The following is a 25,650-nucleotide window of genomic DNA, read 5'->3' as shown; positions in this document are numbered from 1 at the left end:
ATAATATTGCATATATAATAAATATAATAAATGATATTTATTAGATAAATTATATGTTTAATAATATATCTGATATAATATATATAAATGAATATATATTAAAATCTATGTACATATATACACATAAATTTTTTCCCTCTTTTCTTCAACTTCCTGGTTTTAGGTCTCCTCTGATTTGATTAGTGTGTATTTTTCTGGGGTTGTTGCTATCCTTTTAATATTTTGTTCTCTCATCATCTTTGTTTATCTGGATAAAATGACAAGGTGGAAAAACTCACCTGGGAAAAAAAAAGAGGCAATACTGACAGGTAGGGACCTAATCAATACATACATTAGTAAGATGTCAGAACTAGAGTCCAGAATGACAATTATCAAGATGCTAGCTGGGCTTGAGAAAACCATGGAAGATACTAGAGAATCCCTTTCTGGAGAAATAAAAGAACTGAAATCAAGCCAAGTTGAAATTTAAAAAAGCAATTAATGAGGTGCAATAAAAAATGGAGGCTCTTATGGCTAGGAAAAATGAGGTAGAAGAAAGAATTAGTGATATAGAAGATCAAATGATGGAGAAAAAAGAAGATGAGAAAAAGAGAGATAAACAACTATTGGAGCACATAAGGAGAATTTGAGAGGTAAGTGATACCATAAAATGAAACAATATTAGAATAATTGAGATTCCAGAAGAAGAAGAAAGACAGAGAGGGTAGAAGGTATATTGGAGCAAATTATAGCAGATAATTTCCCTAATTTGGCTAAAAAAAGAAGCACCAAAATCCAGGAAGCACAGAGACATCCCCTCAAAATCAATAAAAATAGGTTTAATAAAAAACACCCTATCATCTAATAGTAAAACTTACAAGTCTCAGTGACAAAAAGAAAATCTTGAAAGCAGCTTGGGACAAAAGGTTTATAACATACAATGGCAGAAATATTAGATTGGCAGCATTAAAATTAGATTTTAAGCCAAAGACTATAATAAGAGATGAGGAAGGACACTATATCATACTCAAAGGGTCTGTCCAACAAGAAGATCTAACAATTTTAAATATCTATGCCTCCAACATGGGAGCATCCAATTATATAAATCAATTAATAGCAAAATCAAAGAAAAACATCAACAATAATACAATAATAGTAGGGGATTTGAACACTCCCCTCACTGAAATGGTCAGATCATCTATGCAAAAGATAAGCAAGGGAATAAAGGCTTTAAATGACACACTGTGCCAGATGGACATCACAGATATATTCAGACCATTCCATACCAAAGCAACAGAATACACATTCTTCTCTAATGCACACGGAACATTCTCCAGAATAGATCACATCTTGGGTCACAAATCAGGTCTCAACTGGTACCAAAAGGTTGGGATCATTCCCTGCATATTATCAAACCACAATGCTTTGAAATTAGAACTCAACCACAAGAGGTAAGTTGGAAAGAACTCAAATACATGGAGGCTAAAGAGCATCCTATTAAAGAATGAATGGGTCAACAAGGAAATTAAAGAAGAATTGAAAAAAATCATGGAAACAAATGAAAATGAAAACACAACTCTTCAAAATCTTTGTGATGCACCAAACGTGGACCTAAGAGGAAAGTATATAGCAATACAAGCCTTTTTGAAGAAACAAGAAAGGTTTCAAGTACACAACCTACCTCTACACCTAAAGGAGTGGGGAAAAGAATTGCAAAGAAAGCCTAAACCCAACAGGAAAAGAGAAATAATAAAGATCAAGGCAGAAATCAATGAAATAGAAACCAAAAGAAGAGTAGAACAAATCAACAAAACTAGGAGCTGGTTCTTTGAAAGAATTAATAAGATGGATAAACCCTTGGACAGACTTATCAAAAAGAAAAAAGAAAGGACCAAAATTAATAGAATCATGAATGAAAGAGGAGAGATCACAAACAACACCAAAGAAATTCAAACAATTATAAGAACATATTATAAACAACTCTACACCAGAAAATTTGACAATCTGGAAGAGGTGGGTGCATTTCCAGAGGCATACAAACTAAGAAAACTGAACCAGGAAGAAATAGAAAACCTGAATAGACCCATAACCAGCAAAGAGAATGAGGCAGTCATCAAAAATCTCCCAACAATGTGCTATCGTGAGGGCTGTGAAGTGTGTAAACCTGGCGATTCACAGACCTGTACCCCTGGGGATAAAAATACATTATATGTTTATAAAAAAAAAAAATTGGAAGGGGAGGTGAACCATAAGAGACTATGGACTCTGAAAAACAACCTGAGGGTTTTGAAGGGTCGGGGGTGGGAGGTTGGGGGAACAGGTGGTGGGTAAAAGGGAGGGCACGTATTGCATGGAGCACTGGGTGTTGTGCAAAAACAATGAATACTGTTACGCTGAAAAAATAAATAAATTTAAATTAAAAGAAAAAAAAATCTCCCAACAAACAAGGGCCAAACAGCTTCCCAGGCGAATTCTGCTAGCATTTAAAGAAGAATTAATACCTATTCTCCTGAAACTATTCCAAGAAATAGAAATGGAAGGAAAACTTCCAAACTCATTGTATAAGGCCAGCATTACCTTGATCCCAAAACCAGAAAAAGCTCCCATCAAAAAGGAGAACTACAGACCAATATCCCTGATGAACATAGATACAAAAATTCTCACCAATAGATTCTCACTAGCCAATAGAATCCAATAGGACATTAAAAGGATTATTCACCAAGTGGGATTTATTTCTGGGCTGCAAGGTTGGCTCAACATCCACAAATCAATCAATGTGATACAACACATTAATAAAAGAAAGAACAAGAACCATATGATACTCTCAGTAGATACTGAAAAAGCATTTGACAATGTACAGCATCCTTTCTTGATCAAAACTCTTCACACTGTAGGGATGGAGGGCACATACCTCAACATCATCAAAGCCATCTACAAAAAAACCCACAGTGAATATCATTCTCAGTGAGGAGAAACTAAGAGCCTTTCCCCTAAGATCAGGAACACGGCAGGGATGTCCTCTATCACCACTGCTATTAAACATAGTACTAGAGGTCCTAGCCTCATCAATCAGACAACAAAAAGAAATTCAAGGCACCCAAATTGGCAAAGAAGAAGTCAAACTCTCACTCTTTGCAGATGATATGATACTTTCTGTAGAAAACCCAAAAGATTCCACTCCAAAACTACTAGAACGCATACAAGAATTCAGTGAAGTGTCAGGATATAAAATCATTGCACAGAAATCAGTTGCATTTTTTTAAAGATTTTATTTATTTATTTGTCAAAGAGAGAGAGAGACAGAGAGAGAAAGATCACAAGTAGGCAGAGAGGAAGGCAGAGGCAAAGGGAGAAGCAGGCTCCCTGCCGAGCAAGGAACCCAATATGGGACTCGATCCCAGGACACTGGGATCATGACCCGAGACGAAGGCAGCCGCTTAACCACCTGAGCCACCCAGGTGTCCCAATCAGTTGCATTTTTATACAGCAACAGCAAGACAGAAGAAAGAGAAATTAAGGAGTCAATCCCATTTACAATTGCACCCAAAACCATAAGATACCTAGGAATAAACCTAACCAAAGAGGCACATAATCTGTACTCAGAAAACTATAAAGTACTCATGAAAGAAATTGAGGAAGACACAAAGAAATGGGAAAATATTCCATGCTCATGGGTGGGATGAAAAAATATTGTGAAAATGTCTATGCTGCCTAGAGCAATGTACACATTTAATGCAATCCTTATCAAAATACCATCAATTTTTTTTTCAAAGAAATGGAACAAATAATCCTAAAATTTATATGGAACCAGAAAAGATCCAAATAGCCAGAGAAATGTTGAAAAAGAAAACAAAAGTTGGTGGCATCACAATTCCGGACGTCAAGTTCTATTACAAAGCTGTAATCATCAGCACAAAAACAGACCCATAGATCAATGGAACAGAATAGACAGTCCAGAAATGGGACCTCAACCCTATGGTCAACTAATCTTCAAGAAAGCAGGAAAGAGGGGCACTAGGGTGGTTCAGTGGGTTAAGCCTCTGCCTTTGGCTCAGGTCATGATCCCAGGGTCCTGGGATCGAACCCCACATCTGGCTCTCTGCTCAGCAGGGAGCCTGCTTCCCCCTCTCTCACTGCCTGCCTCTCTGCCTACTTGTGATTTCTCTATCAAATAAATAAATAAAATTTAAAAAAAAAACAAAGCAGGAAAGAATGTCCATTGAAAAAAACAGTCTCTTCAACAAATGGTGTTAGGAAAATTGGACAGCCACATGCAGAAGAATGAAACTGGACCATTTCCTTACATAACACACAAAAACAGACTGAAAATGGATGAAAGACCACAATGTGAGACAGGAATCCATCAAAATCCTTGAGGAGAACACAGGCAGCAACCTCTTCGACCTTGGCCACGGCAACTTCTTCCTAGGTACATCACTGGAGGCAAGGCAAGCAAGGGTAAAAATGAACTCTTGGACTTCATCAAGATAAAAAGCTTTTGCACAGCAAAGGAAACATTCAACAAAACCAAAAGACAACTGACAAAATGGAAGAAGGTATTTGCAAATGACATATTAGAGCAAGGGCTAGTATCCAAAATCCATATCAGATAAAGGAGTAGTATCCAAAATCTATAAAGAACTTATCAAACTCAACACCAAAGAACAAATAATCTAATCAAAAATGGGCAGAAGGTATGAACAGATATTTCTACATTTCTACAAAGAAGCCCTCCAAATGGCCAACAGACACATGAAAAGTTGCTCAACATCACTCGCCATCAGGAAATACAAATCAAAACCACAGTGAAACCTGAGGGTTTTGAAGGGTCAAGGGTGGGAGGTTGGGGGAACAGGTGGTGGGTAATGGGGAGGGCACATTTTGCATGGAGTACTGGGTGTTGTGCAAAAAGAATGAATACTGTTACGCTGAAAAAATAAATAAAATGGAAAAAAAAAAAACCACAGTGAGATACCACCTCACACCAGTCAGAATGGCTAAAATTAACCAGTCAGGAAACGACAGATCTTGGTGAGGATGTGAAGAAAGGGGAACGAACCCTGGTTCACCAACTCTGGAAAACAGCATGGAGGTTCTTCAAAAAGTTTAAAATAGAGCTACCCTAGGACCCAGCAATTGCACTACTGGGTATTTACCATAAAGGTACAAATGTGGTGATCTGAAATGTCATTTGCCCCCAAATGTTTATAGCAGCAATGTCCACAATAGCCAAACTATAGGAAGAACCTAGATGTCCATCAACAGATGAATGGCTAAAGATGATTTTATATATATATATATATAATCTTATATATGTTTTATATATGCATATATATTATATATATAATATATATATAATCTTATATATATTTTATATATGCATATATATATAATCTTATATATATTTTATATATACATATATATAATCTTATATATATTTTATATATACATATATATAATCTTATATATATTTTATATATACATATATATATATATATATATATATATATATATACACACACACAATGGAATACTATGCAGCCATCATAAAAGCCATAATCTTGCCATTTGCAACAACAGGGATGGAACTAGAGGGTATTATGCCAAGTGAAATAAGTTGATCAGTGAAAGACAATTATAAGATCTTTCTGATATGAGGAATTTGAGAGGCAGTATGGGGGGCTGTGGGGGGAAGGGAGGGAAAAATGAAAGAAGATGGGACCAGGGAGGAAGACAAACCATAAGAGACTCTTAATCTCAAGAAACAAACTGAGGGTTGCTGTGGGGTGGGGAGGGGTATGAGGTGGCTGGGATATGGACATTGGGGAGGGCAGGTGCTATGGTGAGTGCTGTGCATTGTGTAAGACTGATGATTCACAGACCTATACCCCAATGCAAATAATACATTATATATTAATAAAAATAAGAAAAACAGAAAAACAAACCAAAAGGGGGCACACAGGTTTCTAGGCATACTTATATCCAATATTGTAAAAGCTGTCTCCACATTTTGACAGCCACTAACATTGCCATAGCTACCCTCACCCATACCATCCAGAGAGTAAATCCTTGACTTAAGAGAAACATTTATCTTTGGAGGTCATGCACTCCACATACTCCCTGCCCATCACAAGCACAGCTTGTTCTAGTCACTTGACACTCTCTATGCCACTGTCTTGATTATTACAGCTTCATGTTCCTTCTTGTTTTTCTTATTCCCTTGTTGTCTTGATAACATTCACAATAAATATGGAAGCAAAGTCTGACTTGAGACCATTTGCCATTAGAGCATCTGGTCCCCAGGCCCTGTCCTTTCTCCTACTAAGGTGTCTGGAGTAATCTTTTCATTCACCACCTCAGGGTTTTCTTGCCAAACCCAACAAGCAATTACACAACAAAAAGAAATAAAAAGCATCTAAATCTAAAGTCGACTCAACACTATTTGCAGATGACATGATATTTTACATGGAAAATCCAAAGACTCCAGGAAAAACCTGTAAAACTGATGCACAAATTTAGCAAAGCCACAGGATACAACTATATGGTCAATTAATCTGCTACAAAGCAGGAAAGAACATACAAGGGGAATCAAGAAACCATCTTCAGCAAATGGTGCTGAAAAACAGGACAGGAACATGCAAAATAATGAAACTGGACCACGTTCTTACACCATCACAAAAATATATTCAAAATGGATGAAAGACCTGAATGTAAGACAGGAAACCATCAAAATCCTAGAGAACACAGACAGCAACCTCTTTGATAACAGTCTTAGCATCTAATTACTAGATACATTTTCTGAAGCAGAGGAAACAAAAAGAAAAAGATAAAGAGAAACTATTGGGACTTCATCAAAATAAAAACTTCTGCACAGTGAAGAAAGTAATGAACAAAACTAAAAGAGCCTATAGAATGGGAGAAGATATTTGCAAAGTATCTCGTAAAGGGTTAGTATCCAGAATATAAAAATAACATATCAAATTCACACACAAAAACAAATAACACAGATAGAAAATGGGTAGAAGACATGAATAGACATTTCTCCAAAAAAGACATACACATGGCTAACAGACACATGAAAACATGCTCAGCATCATTTATCACCAGGGAAATTCAAATCCAGAATACAATTAGGTATCACCTTACACCACTCAGAATGGCTAAATTTAATAACACGAGAATGAACAGATGTTGGCGAGGATGTGGACAGAGGGAAACCCACTGCACTGCTGGAGGGAATGCTAACTGTTGCAGACACTCTGGAAAACAGTGTAGAGCTTCCTCAAAAGGTTGAAAGTAGAACTACCCTACTACCCAGCAATCATATTGCTAGGTATTTAACCAAAGAATACAAAAATACTAATTCAAGGGGTACATGCACCCTAATATTTATAGCAGCATTATCTACAACAGCCAAAACACAGCCCAAGTGTCCACTGATTCATGAATGAATAAAAATGATGTGATATGTATATACATGTACACACACACACACACACACACACGATTGAGTAATATTCCATTGTATCTATATTACTCAACCATTAAAAAAGAACACAGTCTTGCCATTTGCAGTGATGTGGATGGAGCTAGAGAGTATTACACTAAGCAAAATAAGTCAGAAAAAGACAAATACCACATGGTTTCACTCATATGTGAAATTTAAGAAACAAAAGAAACAAGCAAAGGGAAAAAAAGAGAGAGAGAGGCAAACCAAGAAATAGACTCTTAAATATAGTGAATACAGTGTTGGTTACCAGAGCGGGGATGAGTCGGGAGGTGGGTTGAATAGGTGTTGGGGATTAAGGAGTGCACGTCGTGTGATGAGCACCAGGTACTCTGTGTGCGGAATCACTAAATTGTACATCTGCAATTAGTACTGCACTGTATATTAACTAATTGGAATTTAAATAAAGACCTTCTAAAAAAAAGTAGGAACACCAGAAACAAAATCTGAATCCATTTTCAGCACATAATTTTAGTCCCAGAACATGGCTACAATTATCTTGGGGAATAATTAAAGTCAACATTTGATAAAGTGTTATTTTTAATGTATTTTTTCAAGTTTTTATTTAAATTCTAGTTAGCATATGCTGTAATATTGGTTTCAGGAATAGAATTTAGTGATTCATCACATACATATAACATGTAGTGCTCATCACTAGTGCCCTCCGTCATACCCATCACTTATTTAGCCCATCCCCTACCCACGTCCCCACCAACAACCCTCACTTTGTTCTCTATCATTAAGAGTCTCTTATGGTTCAAAATGGGTCTCTTGTAGACAACATATGGATGGGTCCTGTCGAGAGACCCATTTTGAACCTAAGGATACACCCAGACTGAAAGTGAAGGGATGGAGAAGCATCTTTCATGCCAATGGGCCTCAAAAGAAGGCCGGGGTAGCGATTCTCATATCAGATAAATTAGATTTTAAGCTAAAGACTGTAGTCAGAGATACAGAAGGACACTACATAATTCTTAAAGGGACTATCCACCAAGACGATCTAACAATTGTAAATATCTATGCCCCCAATATGGGAGCAGCCAATTACATAAGAAAACTATTAATCAAGATAAAGAGTCATATTGATATGAATGCATTAATAGTAGGAGATCTTAATACACCTCTTTCAATAATAGACAGATCATTGAAACAGAAAATTAATAAAGAAATAAGAGCATTGTCAGGTCATGATCTCAGGGTCCTGGGATTGAGCACCGCATCGGGCGCTCTGCTCAGCGGGGAGCCTGCTTTCCCCTCTCTCTCTCTGCCTGACTCTCTGCCTACTTGTAATCTCTGTCTGTCAAATGGATGAATGAAATCTTTAAAATAAAATAAAATAAAATAAAATAAAATAAAAATAAGAGCATTGAATGAAACATTGGACCAGATGGACCTCATAGACATATACAGAACATTCCACCCTAAAACAACAGAATACTCATTCTTCTCAAGTGCACATGGAACCTTCTCCAGAATAGACCACATACTGGGTCACAAAGCAGGACTCAAACAAAACAAAAGACTGACATTATTCCCTGCGTATTCTCAGATCATACTGCTTTGAAACTGGAGCTCAATCACAAGGAAAAGTTCAGAAGGAACTCAAACACCTGGAAGCTAAAGACCACCTTGCTTAAGAATGATTGGATCAACCAGGAGATCAAAGAAGAACTTAAACAATTCATGGAAACCAATGAGAATGAAGACGCTTCAGTCCAAAACCTATGGGATATAGCAAAGTCTATCCTAAGGGGGAATACATAGCCATCCAAGCCTCCCTCAAAAAATGGAAAAGCCCAGAATACACCAGCTGTCTCTACACCTTAAAGAACTGGAGAATCAACAACAAATCAAACCAACTCCACACACAAGAAGGGAAATAATCAAGATTAGAGCAGAGATCAATGAGGTAGAAACCAGAGATACAGTAGAACGTATCAATGAAACTAGAAGCTGTTTTTTTGAAAGAATCAATAAGATCGATAAACCATTGGCCAAACTAATCCAAAAGAAAAGAGAGAAAGCCCAAATTAATAAAATTATGAATGAAAAGGGAGAGATCACAAGTAACACCAAGGAAATAGAAACAATCATCAGAAATTATTACCAACAGTTATATGCCAATAAGCTAAGCAACCTAGATGAAATGGATGCATTCCTGGAAAACTATAAACTCCCAAAATTGATCCAGGAAGAAATTGACAACCTGAATAGACTGATATCTAGTAACAAGATTGAAGCAGTGATAAAAACCTTCCCAAAAAACAAGAGCCCAGGACCTGATGGATTCCCTGGGGAATTCTACGGACCTTTAAAAGAAGAAATAGGGGCGCCTGGGTGGCTCAGTGGTTTAAGCTGCTGCCTTCTGCTCAGGTCATGATCTCAGGGTCCTGGGATCGAGTCCCACGTCCGGCTCTCTGCTCTGAAGGGAGCCTGCTTTCCTCTCACTCTCTCTGCCTGCCTATCTGCCTACTTGTGATCTCTCTCTGTCAAATAACTAAATAAAAATCTTTTTTAAAATAAATAAATAAATAAATAAATAAAAGAAGAAATAACATCAATTCTCCTGAAGCTGTGTCAAAAAATTGAAGCAGAAGGAAAACTTCCAGACTCTTTATGAAGCCAATATTACCCTGATCCCCAAACCAGGCAAAGACCCTACCAAAAAGGAGAATTTCAGACCAATATCACTGATGAATATGGATGCTAAGATTCTCAGCAAGATCCTAGCAAACAGGATCCAGCAGTACATTAAAAAGATTATCCACCATGACCAGGTGGGATTCATCCCTGAGTTACAAGGATGGTTCAACATTTGCAAATCAATCAATGTGATAGAACAAATCAAGAAGAGAAGAGAGAAGAACCACATGGTCCTCTCAATGGATGCAGAAAAAGCATTTGACAAAATCCAGCATCCGTTCCTGATGAAAACGCTTCAAAGTATAGGGATAGAGGGACCATTCCTGAACTTCATAAAATCTATCTATGAAAAAGCCAAAGCAAATATCATCCTCAATGGGAAAAAGCTTGTAGCCTTCCCGTTGAAATCAGGAACACAACAAGGATACCCACTCTCACCATTCTTGTTCAACATAGTATTAGAAGTCCTAGCAATGGCAATCAGACAAGTAAAAGGTATCCAAATTGGCAAGGAAGAAGTCAAACACTTTCTCTTTGCAGATGACATGATTCTTTATATGGAAAACCCCAAAGACTCCACCCCCAAACTACTAGAACTCATACAGCAATTCAGTAACGTGGCAGGACACAAAGTCAATGTATAGAAATCAGTGGCTTTCTTATACACTAACAATGAAAACACAGAAAGGGAAATTAGAGAATCGATTCCATTTACTATAGCACCAAGAACCATAAGATACCTGGGAATAAACCTAACAAAAGAGGGAAAGGATCTGTACTCAAGGAACTACAGAACACTCATGAAAGTAATTGAAGAAGACACAAAAAGATGGAAGACCATTCCGTGCTCTTGGATCAGAAAAATAAACATTGTTAAAATGTCTATGCTGCCTAGAGCAATCTATACTTTTAATGCCATTCCGATCAAAATTCCACTGGTATTTTTCAAAGAGCTGGAGCAAATAATCCTAAAATTTGTATGGAATCAGAAGAGACCCCGAATTGCTAAGGAAATGTTGAAAAACAAAAACAAAAACAAAACTGGCGGCATCACATTACCTGATTTCAAGCTTGACTACAAAGCTGTGATCACCAAGACAGCATGGTACTGGCATAAAAACAGACACATAGACCAGTGGAACAGAGTGGAGAGCCCAGCTATGGACCCTCAACTCTATGGTCAAATAATCTTCAACAAAACAGGGAAAAATATACAATGGAAAAGAGACAGTCCCTTCAATAAATGGTGCTGCGAAAATTGGACAGCTATATGTAGAAGTATGAAACTCAACCATTCTCTTACACCATACACAAAGATATACTCGAAATGGATAAAAGACCTCAACATGAGACAGGAATCCATCAGAATCCTAGAGGAGATCATAGGCAGTAATCTCTTCGATATCAGCCACAGCAACTTCTTTCAAGATATGACTCCAAAGGCAAAGGAAACAAAAGCAAAAATGAACTTTTGGGACTTCATCAAGATCAAAAGCTTCTGCACAGTAAAGGAAACAGTCAACAAGACAAAGAGACAACCCACGGAATGGGAGAAGATATTTGCAAATGACAGTATAGACAAAAGGTTAATATCCAGGATTTATAAAGAACTCCTCAAACTCAACACACACAAAACAGATAATCATATCAAAAAATGGGCAGAAGATATGAACAGACTCTTCTCCAATGAAGACACACAAATGGCTATCAGACACATGAAAAATGCTCATATCACTAGCCATCAGGGAGATTCAAATTAAAACCACATTGAGATATCACCTTACACCAGTTAGAATGGCCAAAATTAGGAAGACAGTAAACAACGTGTGTTGGAGAGGATGTGCAGAAAGGGGCACCCTCTTACACTGTTGGTGGGAATGCAAGTTGGTGCAGCTACTTTGGAGAACAGTGTGGAGATTCCTCAAGAAATTAAGAATAGAGCTTCCCTATGACCCTGCAATTGCACTGCTGGGTATTTACCCCAAGGATACAGATGTAGTGAAAAGAAGAGCCATCTGTACCCCAATGTTTATAGCAGCAATGGCCACGGTCGCCAAACTGTGGAAAGAACCAAGATGCCCTTTAACAGATGAATGGATAAGGAAGATGTGGTCCATATACACGAGGGAGTATTATGCCTCCATCAGAAAGGATGAATACCTAACTTTTGTAGCAACATGGATGGAACTGGAAGAGATTATGCTAAGTGAAATAAGTCAAGCAGAGAGAGTCAAGTATCATACGGTTTCACTTATTTGTGGAGCCTAACAAAAAACATGGAGGACATGGGGAGTTGGAAAGGAGAAGGGAATTGAGGGAAACTGGAAGGGGAGATGAACCATGAGAGACTATGGACTCTGAAAAACAACCTGAGGGTTTTGAAGGGGCAGGGGGTGGGAGGTTGGGGAAGCAGGTGGTGGGTAATAGAGAGGGCACATATTGCATGGAGCAGTGGGTGTGGTGCAAAAACAATGAATACTGTTACCCTGAAAATAAACAAATAAAAAAACAAACAAAAAGAAAAAAGAGTCTCTTATGGTTTGTTTCCCTCTCTTTTTTTCCCCTTCCCCTATGTTCCTTCATTCATCTTCTTTATCCATTCATCAGCTGATGGACATTCAGGCTCTTTCCAAAATTTGACTATTGTTGGTAATGCTGCTATAAACATCAGGGTGTATGTGCCCCTTCAAATCAGTATTTTTGTATCCTTTGGGTAAATACCTAGTAGTGCAATTGCTGGGACATAGGGTCGTTCTGTTTTTAAGTTTTTGAGGAGCTTCCATATTGTTTTCCAGAGTGGCTGCATTCCCACCAGCAATATAAGAGGGTTGCCTTTTGTTCACATTCTCGCCAGCATCTGTTGTTTCCTGTGTGATAAAATATTATTTTGAGTAAATAATATCTACTTGAGATTTAGTATGTCAGCGTGATCAAGAGCAGAGATTCTGAAAACCCATTATCTTGGACTAAATTTAGTGTTGGTCAATTATAACATTCTAGGAACTGTGATAAAAAAAAAAATACCATGATGAACACTTCATAAGCATTATGTCATTTACTTTTTTAAAATCTGTGAAGAATTTTTAATATCTCAATGTTAAAGAAAATTCAATTGATGCTTAAAAAGATTAAATTCATAGATATAAGTGACTGACTTTAAGAAGATGTCTAGAAGTGAATTAGAGTAAAAGGGTGATAACCTGAGTCATACTATGAAAGAGAGAAATCATAATAGCAGAAGTAAGTAATTGAATCGTGATGTAAAAGATAATTTACAAAATTTATAAAATGTATGTGGTGATGATATGGCTTATTTCATTTAGCATTATACCCTCTAGGTCCATTCATGTTGGAAATGACAATTCATTCTTTTTTATGTCTGAATAACATGTGTGTGTATATATATGTATATATATATATATATATATAACATATATGTATGCATATGTATAACATATATGTATATATATGTCTGTGTATATATATACACTCACAAACACACATACATACACATACATGCTATATACCCCATTAATGTATGACGCATGGACGCTTTGGTTGCTTCCACATCTTTGCTATTGTAAATAATGCTGCAAAGAACATAGGAGTGTGTATATCTTTCCAAATAAGTCTTTTGTTTTCTTTGGGTAGATACTCAATAGTGGAATTGATGGATTATTATCAGCACTGTGTAATGTATACAATTGTTGAGTCTTTATATTGTACACCGGCAACTAATATAATACTGTATATTAATTATACTTCAACAAAGTAGACAAAACTTGGAATTTAGTTTTGGCCATGTTGAGGGTGAATGAGATACATTTGAAGCATTGTGATGTTGATATCTAGGGTATAGTGGGTATACTGGATCTCAGTAGAGAGATTTGGGTTAGAGACACTGATTTTTATGTTATCAGTGTACAGGTGTGTATGACATTATCCAGGGACATGATAGTGAATGTCTATATCCATGGTTCTGAAGAGAGGTGTATGGTGTGTGACAGAAATATCTCATGAAATTTTTCAAACCATGCATATCTGCTACTTACTTTGTTCTTACTCTGATATGCTTTTCCTTGTGGGTGGGTATGAAAACTCTACTACTCCCCCATTCCCATTACTCCTGCTTATCAGAATTGGATGGGAGTATTAGGAAAATGTAGTTTCAAAAATAATTAGAGAATTATATAATGTTTCATATTTCCTTCCCTCAATCTTACGTAATACAGTCATGAGATTTTTGAACTTAAAAGTCTTGGACGTTAAATATAGTTTTTAGATATAACTAACTATAGCTAACTAAATATAACTAGACATAACTAAAGCTTATTACACATTACATTACATAGAGCATATGTTATCAAACTTAGAGTTAGGTACTGGTTGTAAGTGCCAGAAAACTCAAAGTATAAGTAGCTTAATAAGATAGAAAATTCTCAGGTTTTTTTCTCAAGCAAAGCAATCCACGGGAAAACAGTCTAGGATTAGTATGGAGATTCCATATTCATCAGTGACTCATATTCCTTATATCTTGTTCCAACAACGTAAATACATAGGTTCCAAGATGGCTGCTTAACCTCCATTCATCATGTCCATATTCCATCTCCTCCAGTGGGAAAAAGATGAATCAGTGTATGTCTTCTATCTTTAAAGACACCTCTGTAAAAATATGGCCCTATGCTCATACTTAGATATAAAGTAACCTAGGAAATGTAATTTGTATTCTGAGTAGCCATGTGCCTAACTTAAAAATCAGAGCTTCTCTATTGCAAGAAGGAGGAGGAGAATAGGTATTTGCTAATAATTAGCAGTCTCTGACAAAATTGCTATCATTTACATTTTTATGGTTAATTCTTAAATCCATTTGTTCCTTTTAAATTATTCCTCCCAATGCTAGATTAGAATGGCAGAAGTATATCACCAAAAGAAATAAACTCAGACCAGAAACTAAGCACATTGTGTTTGCACATTGTGCTTTTGGGTAAAAGTAGATTTTTTTGTGCTTGGATTCCCCTGTCATTTCATCTGAGATTCTTTCTGGACCTCATCAAATACACATATATACAGGCAGTGACCTAAGATCAAGAAGACATTGATCTTTTTTTTATTTGCTCTTTTAATTGATTATCTACATGACATTAAGCAAGTCAACTATTTTGAACCTCATATTTGTCACATATAAAATTGGAGTTTTGGCTTGTCCCCTGCTTATTTCAATGCACTTCATGGATATTGTGAAGATTAAATGAGATAATGAATGCAAAGGTATTCTTTGAACTATAGAGTCCAAGTGCAAGGGATTAGAATACGTATTCTTTTACTGCTTCTAACAAAGTACCCTATTTTTTTTTTAGTTTACAAAATCTCCTGCATCAGTAGGAATATAGCTCTGCATATGACACAGAAAGTACCCTGAAATGAATAAAGTCACCTTTATTTTGCAATTATCCCTAGCATCTTCAAGCAACCCAGGGCAAAGTGTTCACCTAAGTGAAATTTCCTGGTTCAGGACGGCCTTAACAAATGTGTCTTGCCATTAGCATTACTGCTTATGATCCGTGGCATTCTCAATTAGTGCAGATGAACTGCCCAGGTGACAGCTTGGATTTGAAATATTTTTAACTAAATAATAAGGCTGACTGAAAATCAAAGGATATTTGTTGAAGTTGGTCACTGCAATTCCAATTTATCAAATACACAAATAGACATTAATTGCTTTTTGCAAAAAACTTTGCAATTCAAAGTCTCTAAACAGTCATGTTTTACACACAATTAGAAAGCAGTTTCAAAAATAAGCCCTTATACTTGCTTTCTTATGTCTTAACTGTGGGAAATGCAATATTCTGTAATAAAGTCTTCAGCTTGGCCTTTTGGGAAGGAGTGCTATTCATACCAAAATATCTTTTAGGATCTGTGGATGTTGGTGCAATAACATACATTTATCAGTCTGAACTGGAAATGTATCGAATAGATGCTTGTTCTGCAGATTTTTATCTGTCACATTACAGTCCACTTAATTGGTTTCATCTACCACCAAAATAACCATAGTGCAAAGTATATTTTAAGCTCAAATTTCAAAATTGTTGAAATTTGTATTTGTATTTGCCATATGGCATGGGTATTCATGTGACTGAGTTTGTTTTATTCAACTCAGTTCAATCTTTGCCTGAATAATCTACTCTAGCCTATCAAAACTTCCAGTTGATGGCTCAGTTAATTTTTGTATTGAAGTTTAATTGACAAACAGTATTATATTAGTTTCAGGTATACAATATAATGGTTCTATACATTTCTCAGTGGTCATCACAATCAGTGTACTCTTAATTCTCTTTATCTAGAGCATCCATCCTATACCCACCTCCCCTCTGGCTACCACCAGTTTGTTCTCTGTATTTAAGAGTCTGGATTTTTTTGTTTGACTCTTTTGTTCTAACTTGTTTTATTTCTTAAATTTCATGTATGAGTGAAATAATATGGTATTGTCTTTGTCTGGCTTATTTCACTTAGCATTATATCCTCTAGGTCCATCCATGTTGCTGCAAATGGCAAGATCTTATTCATTTTTAATGCCTGAGTAATATTGCAGTGTGTGTGTATCTGTAGGTGTGTGTATAGCACATATTCTTTATCCATTCATCTATTGATGGACCCTTGAGCTGCTTCCATATCTTGGCTATTGTAAATAATGCTGCAATAAACATAGCTGCTCAAATATCTTTTCAAATTACTGTGTTCATTTTCTTTGGGTAAGTACCTGGTAGTGGAAATACTGAATCATATGGTAATTCTATTTTTAATTTTTTGAGGAACCTCCATACTATTTTCCAACAGTGCATGAGGGTTCCCTGTTCTCCACATCCTCACCAACGTTTGTTATTTCTTAACAATTTTATTCTGCTAATCTGACTGTGGTTTTGGTGTGCATTTCCCTGATGATGAGTGATGTTGAGCATCTTTGCATATGTCTGTAGGTCATCTGGATGTCTTCTTTGGAAAAAATGTCTATTCAGATCCTCTGTCCATTTTTTATTGTATTTTTTCAGTTAATTTCACTATTATAAAACAAGCTCTGAACTATTTCATACTAAGTTGTAAATGACCTTTAGAGTTTATTTTATTTTAAGATTTATTTATTTATTTTGAGGGGGAGGGGCAAAGGGAGATGAAAAGAGAGAATCTCAAACAGACTTCCTGCTGAGCACAGAGCCAAAGGCAGGGCTTGATCCCAAAACCCCGAGATCATGATCTGAGCTAAAAATCAAGAGTTGGACACTTAACCCACTGAGCCACCCAGGAGCCCCAGGAGATTATTTTAATAGATAATGCTTTCTAATTACAGAAATGGCCTGACAACCAAACCATGCCCTAACATAGATTCATATATCTTATTCAAATTATGGGTTTACTTGCTTTTTTACCACTTAACTTACTTTCCCCCAAAAGCAAGACTTTACTGGTAAAGCATCTGTTGAAGAATACATGTGAAGTCAAGAGCCTGAAGACTTCCACTTCCACCTCTCTTTCCCTTGCATAGAAGAGTTCACTTCCTTTAATAGCCATAATGATGAGGGCTGATACTAAGAGAAAGAATGTCAAGTTTTCTACACCATACAATCTCAAAAGGAACAGGAGATGTATCTCCTTTTGATGCAGTGACTGGAGATTTCTAAACTTAGCCCAATTAAATTACTCTCTAGTCCAGGATTATATAGCTGGTGTTTAAGATTTATGCCTGATGACTTCAACGTTTATATTCTTTTCACTAAAATATGGCCTTCCATAGTTTGGCTATTGTATGTCCATCAACAGATGAATGGATAAAGAAGATGTGGTATATATACACAATGGAATACTATGCAGCCATCAAAAGAAATGAAATCTTGCCATTTGCGACAACATGGATGGAACTAGAGGGTTTCATGCTTAGTGAAATAAGTCAATCGGGGGGTTAGGGGGATAGGAGAAGAATAAATGAAACAAGATGGGATTGGGAGGGAGACAAACCATAAATGACTCTTAATCTCACAAAACAAACTGGGGGTTGCTGGGGGGAGGTGGGATTGGGAGAGGGGGAGGGGGTTATGGACATTGGGGAGGGTATGTGCTATCGTGAGTGCTGTGAAGTGTGTAAACCTGGCGATTCACAGACCTGTACCCCTGGGGATAAAAATACATTATATGTTTATAAAAAAAAAAAAAAATTGGAAGGGGAGGCAAAACCATAAGAGACTATGGACTCTGAAAAACAACCTGAGGGTTTTGAAGGGTCAGGGGTGGGAGGTTGGGGGAACAGGTGGTGGGTAATAGGGAGGGCACGTTTTGCATGGAGCCCTGGGTGTTGTGCAAAAACAATGAATACTGTTACGCTGAAAAAAAAAATAAATTAAAAAATAAAAAAATATATGGCCTTAACTCTGAGAGTACTGGAAGAAAAAGAGGAAGGGGAAAGAATGGGCAGGAGCTGGGGTTGGGGGAGAGAAAGAGAATAAATTCAAGGTGCCATTCCAGGACCCAGAAGTGGCTTCAAAAGCCAAAAGTTTAGAGGACCATAAGGCTGATTCTCCCTTAATCCATATGCTTACTTTCAGCCCTCTCGGTTACTGTTTTGCTCTACAAGCCAGAATCTCTATTTTTTTCCTCTAGCTTTCCCTAGCCTTGTAGAATGCTCTGCAACAGTTAACAGTAGTAACAGTAGTTACTTTTTGTTCCAAAAAGAACTTTCAATCCCACCATTTAAAAAGATGGAGAATTGATGCAGGAAAAGAGGATCCCAATACAGTATGGTTTTTTATGGAAGGAGAGGATAGGTAATAGTTAAAGCAAAGGTATGATCAGGTTGGAAGTCTGATCACTAACTCTAACCATCTATTACCAACGCACACACAAAAGCAGATAGAGATAATAGAGAGATTGATGATAATAGATACTGTAAGAGTGGGTTAGCATAAGAATGGCCATCCTGAAGGCTGGGAAGCCATTTTACTGAGCATCCCTAACCAGCCAACACTGCATACAGGACTTGAGATAAGAGGAACTAGTTAAAACCTGAAAAAAATCATATACCACCAGGGTGGTTAGGCGGTGGCGCCACAGGGACCAGATGTTAATGAAAAACAAATAGTTAACTTGCAGAGACCACAATCCTGTAAGACAGGAGTCTCCCTTGGTTTACAAATGTCCTAGTGATTTACAACAAAGAAGCTATCTTATCAATAGCCCAAGTTCCAGAGACAAATGGCTCAGTTCCTCGAGGCCTAAGGTCGCCCTCCCCACCATAAAACTGAAAGAGGCTGAGGCAGAAGGAAATGTAAATAAAGTTAAATTTCTTCTAAACCTAAATCTCACTTAACTGCCAGGGTGACGCCAGGGTGGCAAAACGTTAAACAAAGTTAAACTGTCAAAGTGGGGCGCAAGATATGTATGTAGCTATGAAAAAGTGCCTTGAGGGCGCCTGGGTGGCTCAGTGGGTTGAGCCGCTGCCTTCCGCTCGGGTCGTGATCTCAGGGTCCTGGGATCAAGTCCCACATCGGGCTCTCTGCTCGGCGGGGAGCCTGCTTCCTCCTCTCTCTCTGCCTGCCTCTCTGCCTGCTTGTGATCTTTCTCTGTCGAATGAATAAATAAAATCTTTAAAAAAAAAAAAGAAAAGAAAAAGTGCCTTGAAAATGCTATATAAACCCTTGGCTTTGAGTGCTCGGGGTCCTTGTTGAAACTTGCTGCGCTGGGCACATACTTGGACCTCAGCCAACTGGAAATAAACCTCGTTGTGTGACTTGCATTATCGAGAGAGTTCTCTGTCTAATTGAGGGGTGGTCAACTCCATACCCTAACAGATACATTGGAAGACAAACAGACCATGAAGATTTTTCATTATCCATGCAGATTTACTAAATGAACAGTTTCAATAAGAGCAAATAGTATGTTTCACTTTCAATAAAACCATTATAGTGTTGAAGAACTATAGTTTCACTTGAGTTTAAACATTATATTTATCTTTCTTTCATTGGAAATGTCTCTCAAGTGTCCTAAAATTATTTTTTTTAAAAAGCCTTATTGTATCTTACTGAAATACTTATATATTTTAAGGCACTGATTGCTATTAACAGACTTTATACTGTAAATATAAGCTAATTACTCTATTTTTCAATTTACGCCATAAATTTGTATGCAGAAAGAAGTAAAAAAAAAAAGACTTGTTTTTATTTCTTGAACAGATATGTGTGATGCAGATAGGTAATGCTAAATCTAAGCTCATTGGTTATATAATCCACCAATCCCTTTCCAAAAAGAGAAAGTTTAAGGAGAGGAAGAAGTGCCTTTAAGAATCTAAAAGGAATCTGAACCAGAAATTAAACCTGAGTTCTGGCCTAGTCATTTGCTGGCATGCCGCCATAGATAAATCATATAACTTCCTTGATTTCTAGTTTCTGCATCTGTGTTTTTCCTTTCCTACTTCAGAAAGTTATTTTTAAGCTTAATTTATAATGGGAACATACAAGCATGGTGTGAAAACTATAAACTATCTTACAAGGAAAAGCAAAGTAGTATTACTACTGAAGTTAGAGGTGAGAAAGTAAAAACTTAGCTTGAACTAAGAAGATAAAAACCTGAGCTGCCATTCATCATGCTAGCATAACAGACACAGATAAAGCCAGCCAAGAAGTTACTAAGAAACAATTGTTTCTTTCAAGTCACAGTGAAACTGAAGGTTCATAACAACTTCTGCTTGAGTGACTACTGCTTTCTTACTCAACAAGAACCTTGTTCTCTAAAAATCATAGACCATCGGAAATTTTGTTGTTTGAAATTGTATCAGAAAGAATAAAACATCCATCTCTTCCTGGAGAATATAAGTTACTTTGACCCAGAAAAGCCATTTCAAAATACAAACCAAGTGCAGAGATTCAGGTAAGGATTTCAGAACAAAATATGTATCTATCTTACCTTTGTAGATTCCAAGAAAACAAAACCCTTGGTTGACTTTTGCATACCAGGACCTGATGTTGACCCCTTTAAACACAACCTTACTTTGCTGTGAGGCTAACAAGACATGACTTCATTTACATTTACATTTTATTTTAAATTTCACCTAAACTCCTTATTTCCCCCAAATCCTGTAATTCCATTTTTCCTTTGTTTGTAAAAGTGCTCCATGATTTCCCTGATGTGCGGTCTTTCTTTCTGCAGTGGTTCAATAATCCTAACTTTGTCAGATGACCAGTTTGTCCCTGAGGGTGCTGATTGGGCTAAGGTAGAAGTAAGACATCATGACAGAAGAAACAAATGGTACCATAGGCAGAATAAATAACTGCTTATATCCTCAAGATCACCTTATAGTCCAAGATATATAGTCCAAGCTGAAGCTTTTTTTTCCTTTTTTTATTAAGCTCAACTAGTCAACATATAGTACATCATTAGTTTTTGATATAGTGTTCAATGATTCATTATTTGCTTATAACACTTAGTGCTCATTATATCACATGCCCTCCTTAATGCTCATCACCCAGTTATCCCATCCCCCCACTTCCCTTCCTTCTGTAACCCTGTTTGTTTCCCAGAGTCCAGAGTCCCCCATGGTTTATCTCCCATTTCATCACATTCTTGTTATAGGCCATAAAAAGAAGGAAAGACAGAAGGCAGAAAAGGAATGGAAGGGACCCCAGCAGATGAATTAGCTTTCTTTTATGAACTTTCCTCTAAGATCCACAAAACAAACTTGAGGTTGCCTCCTATTAGCCAGAACTTGGTCATATGTCTAAACTTAGCTACAGAAGAGGTTGGCAAAAATAGTCTTTCAATCCAAGCATCAATATGTAAAGCTAAAATTTGGAGTCCTTCTATTAAAAAGTAGGGGATGGGGTGGCTGGGTGATGGGTGTTAAGGAGGGCACATGTTGTGATGAGCACTGGGTATTATACACATCTAATGAATCATTGAATGCTACAACAAAAACCACTGATGTACTATATGTTGGCTAACTGAACATAATGGAAAATTAAAAAAAGGGGGAGAATAAATATTGGGTGAGCATCTAGCAGTCTCAGCCACATGCAGGACCACTGTGTATAGTTGTGCAGGTTTATGCAATGCATGACTCCATTAACATAAACCAAAATGTTAATGCCATCCCCTGGAGTTAATTGTTCAATGTGGTGGCCTCAGCCACAGAGTAGTATAGATGTAATTTGGAAGCCATATGAATGTGAGAAGGAAGTGAAAGATGAAAGAAGAGGAATAAGTGAGAGACATTACCAAAATTTTAAACCAGAATGATAGAGAAAAAATGGTTATGACCAAGAAAAAAAGAATGAGCTCAGAGGAGGCACAGGTTAGGGAAGAGACATTACTCTTGTTTTCTTTAGTAAAAAGCCAAAACGTGGAAGTTTTAAACTATTGAGATTTTGATTTTAAATATTATCCAAATTCTCAGAATTATGTAAGTCTGGCCAGACATTACTGTAAACAAAAAAGGACATCAGAAGAATCCTAAATTATGCAGAAGAATGGTGATTTTAAGACTGTTTTCTGCAGGAAAGCAGAATATATTGAGGACAGGGTATACCGAGGACAAAGGGAATCTTATGGAATCATGTCTTGGTGCATGGTCTTACTGCAAAAGGAAGGATAGTAAGTAAATTAATAAACTTCTTTTACATACATAGAGGATTTTCAACTGGGTAAAGCACATCATTCAGTGCCTTGCTTTTTCACCAGAAAAAAAAAAATAGGACTTTTGATTTTTTTTTTAATTTATTTATTTGACAGATAGAGATCACAAGTAGGCAGAGAGGCAGGCAGAGAGAGAGAGAGAGGAGGAAGCAGGCTCCCTGCCAAGCAGAGAGCCCGATGCGGGGCTCGATCCCAGGACCCTGGGATCATGACCTGAGCGAAAGGCAGAGGCTTTAACCCACTGAGCCCTGAGATCCTTCTAGTTGCAAAAACCTGTTCTTCTCTAACTTAAGTGTTTTTTACTTCCTTTATCCTGTTTTCAATGTAAAGACCAATGAGTAAGACCTATTAGAGCTTCCAGTGATTTATCCTGAAAAACTTGTATGAATTTTAGAAAGACAGAGTTAAAGCCTTAAAAAAAAAAAATCTATAAAACACTTGAGGGAGGGACGCCTGGGTGGTTCAGTCAGTTAAGCGGCTTCCTTCAGTTTGGGTCATGATCCCAGGGTCCTTGGATCAAGTCCTGCACCAGGTGCCTTGCTTGACAGAGAGACTGCTTCTCCCTCTGCCTGCCACTCCCCCTACTTGTGCGCTCTTTCTCTCTCTCTAGCAAATAAATAAATAAAATCTTTAAAAAAAAAAAAAACGCTTTCAGGAATGTATCAGCCAAATCTCAGTTCATAACAAAGGTGAAGAAATTAAATGAAATTTAATTTAAATTTAAATATAATTTTGAAACTGAACATTCAGTGATACACTATAATGATTACACTGTAATGCTTTTTAAACAAGTCTGAGTTGCATATACAACAAGGAATCTTTTGCAGAGATAAGAAGGAAAAAGACAAAGAGAAATTACAACTATTTGAGGAGCTTAAACTACCTCAGTACATCACTCCACACTAGAATGCTCTTGCCTATGATTATTAAATACTTTGATTCCTTATTCAAATTACTTGTCTCTATTCTGGCAAAAAGTTGAATCTAGAGTGGGATTCTGGAAAAACCATAAGATTCATAACCAAAAGATATGGACCTGAATCCTAATACCACACTTATGTGATGGAGGGCAAATTACTTTACGATTCAATATCAATTTTTTTTAAAGATTTTTATTTTATTTATTTGACAGACAGAGATCACAAGTAGGCAGAGAGGCAGGCAGAGAGAGAGGAGGAAGCAGGCACCCCGCAGAGCAGAGAGCCCGATGCGGGGCTCGATCCCAGGACCCTGAGATCATGACCTGAGCCGAAGGCAGCAGCTTAATCCACTGAGCCACCCAGGCGCCCCTCAATATCAATTTTTTAAAGTATGTCATAACCATTTTTTCTCTATCATCCTGGTTAAAAATTTTGGTAATGTCTCTCACTTATTCCTCTTCTCCTTTCACCTTTCACTTCCTTCTCATTCATAAGGCTTCCAAATTACATCTATACTACTCTGTGCCTGAGGCCACCACATTGAGCAATTGGGGCTTGAACTCACATCTGTGAGATCAAGAGTTGCATGCTTGGGGTGCCTGGGTGGCTCAGGGGGTTAAAACCTCTGCCTTCGGCTCAGGTCATGATCTCAGGGTCCTGGGATCGAACCCCACATCGGGCTCCCTGATCAGTGGGGAGCCTGCTTCCCCCCCACACCTGCCTCTCTTCCTACTTATGATCTCTGTCAAATAAATAAAATCTTTAAAAAAAAAAAAAGTTGCATGCTTCACTGACTGAGTCAGTTAGGCATCCCAATTCAATCTCAATTTTTATAAAATGAAAACATACTGACTTAAAATGCTATATATATATATATATATGATATATTTATTTATTTTAGAGATAGTGTGTGTAAGTGGGGGGTAGGGTAGAGGGAGAGAGAAAATCCCCAAGCAGACTCCCCACTGAATGCAGATCCCGACTTGGGACTCAATCCCAGGACCCTGAGATCATGACCTGATGGAAATCAAGTTAGCCACTTAACCAACTGAGCCACCCAGGTGCCCCAAAAATGCAGTTTATATTGGGGAAATCAGAGAAATCCTGAGTAGGAAAAATTTAAAGCTAGCCAGTCATATAAATGGTCATCATGTGAAAGTAGTACAATTCAAGAGACCACCATCATGTTGAAATCTATCTGTAAAGCTTCTATAATTCTAGATTAAAAACATGTAGGCATGGGGAAATGGCCATTCCCATAACATACGTGCATGCCTTAATTGTGAATCTTCAATTAAGACGATGACAATTTTTAAAATATTTTATTTGAGAGAGATGGAGGTAGCACGAGAGAGCACAAGCGGAAAGGAGGGGGAGAGGCAGACTCCCCACTGAGCAGGGAGCCCTAGGCTGGACTCAGTACCAGGACCCTGGGATCATGACGGAAGCTGAAGGCAGATGCTTAATCAACTGAGCCACACAGGTGCCTAAGATATTGACTATGTATGTGAATAAGAATATGTATGAAAGTAATTGTGTACCAATGTGGGATAGTGAGAATCATCCATATTGTGTGCAAGCAAAAAGAACTGTATTGCGTGGAGCACTGGGTGTGGTACATTAACAATGAATCTTGGCACTGAAAATACAAAATTAAATTTTAAAAAAAAGAACTATATTATCTGTAGAAAATTTAAAAACAGCAATAAAACCAACAAAAATCTGGTCTGTTTGAATTATCACCATGCTCTGACAATTTTAAACAACATCAATGATAAAATACACCTGTCCAGAAAAATATTTTGTCTAAGGTCCAAATAATTGATGAAGTTACTGTCGAGTTTTATTAATACTACTGTAAGCTTCACATGAGCACATACTCATTACTAAGCCCTGTATTGTTACCTTTAAGTAAATTCAGAGAATTCCCAA

This window comes from Meles meles, chromosome X, assembly GCF_922984935.1.
Source record: "Meles meles chromosome X, mMelMel3.1 paternal haplotype, whole genome shotgun sequence".
In the NCBI taxonomy this organism is placed as follows: domain Eukaryota; kingdom Metazoa; phylum Chordata; class Mammalia; order Carnivora; family Mustelidae; genus Meles; species Meles meles.
The sequence above is the reverse complement of the archived record's forward strand: the minus strand, read 5'-3'. Positions refer to the sequence as shown.